This window comes from Xenopus tropicalis, chromosome 2, assembly GCF_000004195.4.
Source record: "Xenopus tropicalis strain Nigerian chromosome 2, UCB_Xtro_10.0, whole genome shotgun sequence".
Lineage (NCBI taxonomy): Eukaryota > Metazoa > Chordata > Amphibia > Anura > Pipidae > Xenopus > Xenopus tropicalis.
Genome location: NC_030678.2, coordinates 28,125,136 through 28,129,394, shown reverse-complemented (window position 1 = coordinate 28,129,394; position 4,259 = coordinate 28,125,136). Strand labels below are relative to the sequence as shown.

The window sequence follows — 4,259 nt, the reverse complement described above, 5'->3', positions numbered from 1 at the left end:
TAAATATCTTTGAAATATTAAATAAACCTAATAGGATTGGTTTGCTACCAATATGGATCCATGCAGTTTATTTATCATTAAAAATAAGAAGTTTTACAGAGGAAAAAATCATTTTTTAAAATTGGAATTATTTGCTTAAAATAGATTCTAAACCATTACAAATGCCCTTCCATTTAAACATAACAGCTATCCATATTTTTGTTTTAAGGGAATGTCATTTCTTGGTAGCTTAATGCACAGAATGTCTTAATGTCCTATATATATTGATAAAAGTTGAATGCAGAGGATCTCGTTTTTGTCTATATGATTTTTGTGGTCACAGTCTCATTACAAACCCCACGTAATGGTTTCAGTTTAGTGCTGAGCACAGCTTTCTCTTGCTTGCTATAGTTTATACAGGTGCAGTGGCCAGCACCTTGTTGTATATCCGACCTGTCCCAGCTACAGTCAAGCTATCCAAGTGGGGGCAATAAAAAGGGGACTTTGTAAGTTTTAAACTTGGAAAGCAAATAGCAGGTAAAACTCAGTCCTTGTGTTAAATGTATATTGAAGCAGTAGAATTTATGAGAAGGACTAGATAGACAGGGGATGACTTTGACATAGATGGCCAGCTTGAATATATTGCAATATATGGACAAACTGTTTTGCTTAAAGGGAAGGGCATTTCTTGGTAGCTTAATGCACGGAATGCTTTAATGTCCTATATATTTTGAAATTGGGTGAGTACTGAGGACCTCTTTGTCCAGGTAAGAGATCCCGTACTTGTATTTATTCAGCTCCTCCAGTTTCGGGGCCTGATTATTATTTCTTGGTTTTATGGAAAGAAATAATTGCTCCAGACACAACATTTTGAGAGCAAAACAATAGTAAATGGTTAGATACCTTGATTAAGGCCCAAAATGTTTTTGTTTTTTTAATAATTCATCCCATTTACTGACCTAAATTTCTTTTGTCTGCAGTCAGTGAACAGCCAGGCAGGCCTGGTAGTCATGGCTTTGTGCGCTCACCATCCCCTTCAGTCAGAGCCCAGGAAAGCATTATGCAGCAAAGGCCAAGTATTTTCCAGAGAACTAATGGAAAAAGTGTTATCACACCCTTGGATGCTGCTCAGCTTCGGATCATGTGAGTTTATATTATATTATGTGTGTGTATGTTATGCTTGTTATATTTTTTTAAATGTTTAATGTTATTTTATGTTTATGTTAAATGAATTGCCCATTATTGCCTCTGATTACTTAGGGCAGTGACACACGGGGAGATTAGTCGCCGCGCAACAAATCTTCATTGTCGTGGGCAACTAATCTCCCCGCAGTGCCATCCCACCGGCTAGAATGTAAATCGGCGATGGGATGGCATATGCGGCGCTGCGATTTGCCGAAGCTTCTGCGACAATGAAGATTTGTTGCGTGGCGACTAATCTCCCCGTGTGTCACTGCCCTTAGTATGGCTGTAATCATACTGAAAACTTTAGTTGCTTTTCTCTGATCATTGCTGTATAATTGACTGAGATTTTATTGCAGGCCTCCCACACCAGGAGCAGCCTCTATTACACAGGGGATACCTGCCTCCCGTTACAGCACAGCCGCAGATGCATTGGCCGCACTTGTTGACGCAGCAGCTTCTGCTCCCCAAATGGAAGTTGTAAAGCCAAAGGAAATGAACCACGACCCTGCACGTTCTGAAGAAAGTCTAAGCAGGCGTAATGCACTGGAGCAGCAGCAGCAACAGATAGATTGTGAAAGGAGGGTGATGCAGAGCCCTTGCACATCCTCCAGCTTCTCTGGCAGCAAGTCACAGGGTCAGTAATCCCCTGCTGTCTATTCAGAAGCAGGCAAGGAGAAAACAGCGCACACAAAGTCACGCTATGTGGAGGAGCTAAGAATGCGAGGGAAGACCACTATCACCGCAGCAAATTTCATCCATGTTATAATTACTCAGCAGATTGCTTCTGACAAAGATGGCAGAGACAGAAATTCACAAAGCTCAGACTCTTCAAGCAGCCGTACGTGATCATTTTGATCTTGTTCCACCCCACTCCAACTTCTGTTGTTCTACAACTCTGTATTTTAAACTGGGGGAAATAAATATTCTCTTATTTTGTTTAAAGGGGTTGTGTACCTTTAAATCAGTATGCTTTAGTTAGTACAACACAGACTGCTTTTCTGAGACAATTTGCAGTAGGTTTTCTCTATACCCATTTTATACAGTTCTGTGGATTAAAAGGAAAATGTTGTGTTATTGTCTTTCACTTGTAGAATCAACACATTGCTATGATGCTCCCAGAGACACTATAGAAGTGATCAGTCCAGCAAATTCACCAGTTCAGAAAAAGGAGTCCTACCCATAAGAGATACCCAAATCAAGCCAAACAGAGAGTAAGTGCAATGTAATGCTATTGTATGAAATTATGTATTAAATATCTCTGCTTTGAATGAAATTGTTTTTTAAAGTAAATGTCAAGGCCATTTCCATAATAAAAATATTTCTAAGCAACTTTCCTAGTCTATCTAAATTTATATTTTTTGAATTATGAGTAGTATTTGTTTGTGCCTTGAGTATTAACTGCTTGTACTACATTGAGTCAAAACCAGAATTGAATGTGAACAGTCATATAGACAGATATTCAGTAGCAATGAGATTTAAAATGAACTTTAGAACTTTTGAAAGGTTTAACTGGCCGGGCACAATACACAGCCGGTGCACCCCATTGCATTCTGAAAGTTTAAAATTGTGCAGGATTCCATATCTAGATATTCTCATTGTTTAATCTAGTGACAGAATTTCTATAAAGTTCCATGTAAGAAGTCAGTGATGTTTTTCTCAAGCAGGTGAAAGCAGTCGGAAATATGAGGGGCAGCCCAATCGCTACAGGCAGTAGCAGGAATCTCCTTCTCCACAACCCACAACAACAGAGAGTGACAGTATACACAGCGCTGTATTGGTGGTACAGAGAGACAGTATACACAGAGCTGCACTGGTGGAACAGAGAGATACAGTATACACAGCGCTGTACTGGTGCTACACAGAGAGACAGTATACACAGCGCTGTACTGGTGGTACAGAGAGTGACAGTATACACAGAGCTGTACTGGTGCTACAGAGAGTGACAGTATACACAGTGCTGTACTGGTGCTACAGAGAGTGACAGTATACACAGCGCTGTACTGGTGCTACAGAGAGAGACAGTATACACAGCGCTGTACTGGTGCTACAGAGAGAGACAGTATACACAGCGCTGTACTGGTGCTACAGAGAGAGACAGTATACACAGCGCTGTACTGGTGGTACAGAGAGAGACAGTATACACAGTGCTGTACTGGTGCTACAGAGAGTGACAGTATACACATAGCTGTACTGGTGGTACAGAGTGACAGTATACACAGAGCTGTACTGGTGGTACAGAGAGTGACAGTATACACAGAGCTGTACTGGTGGTACAGAGAGACAGTATACACAGAGCTGTACTGGTGGTACAGAGAGAGACAGTATACACAGTGCTGTACTGGTGCTACAGAGAGTGACAGTATACACATAGCTGTACTGGTGGTACAGAGTGACAGTATACACAGAGCTGTACTGGTGCTACAGAGAGTGACAGTATACACAGAGCTGTACTGGTGGCACAGAGAGTGACAGTATACACAGAGCTGTACTGGTGCTACAGAGAGTGACAGTATACACAGAGCTCTACTGGTGGTACAGAGAGTGACAGTATACACAGAGCTGTACTGGTGCTACAGAGAGAGACAGTATACACAGAGCTGTACTGGTGCTACAGAGAGAGACAGTATACACAGAGCTGCACTGGTGGAACAGAGAGACAGTATACACAGAGCTGTACTGGTGGTACAGAGAGTGACAGTATACACAGAGCTGTACTGGTGCTACAGAGAGTGACAGTATACACAGAGCTGTACTGGTGCTACAGAGAGAGACAGTATACACAGAGCTGCACTGGTGGAACAGAGAGACAGTATACACAGAGCTGTACTGGTGGTACAGAGAGAGACAGTATACACAGAGCTGTACTGGTGGAACAGAGAGACAGTATACACAGAGCTGCACTGGTGGAACAGAGAGACAGTATACACAGAGCTGTACTGGTGGTACAGAGAGACAGTATACACAGAGCTGCACTGGTGGAACAGAGAGACAGTATACACAGAGCTGCACTGGTGCAACAGAGAGACAGTATACACAGAGCTGTACTGGTGGTACAGAGTGACAGTATACACAGAGCTGCACTGGTGGAACAGAGA

General features: G+C 42.1%; 1 long non-coding RNA gene across 1 annotated transcript; it reads left to right on the top strand.

Annotated features, from left to right (window-relative positions):
• Positions 1 to 931: 931 nt before the first annotated feature.
• LOC108645761 lies at positions 932 to 2,458 on the top strand. Its single transcript, XR_004221138.1, has 3 exons — positions 932 to 1,122; positions 1,521 to 2,002; positions 2,256 to 2,458. It is a non-coding gene; the product is annotated as an uncharacterized LOC108645761 (long non-coding RNA).
• Positions 2,459 to 4,259: the final 1,801 nt, after the last annotated feature.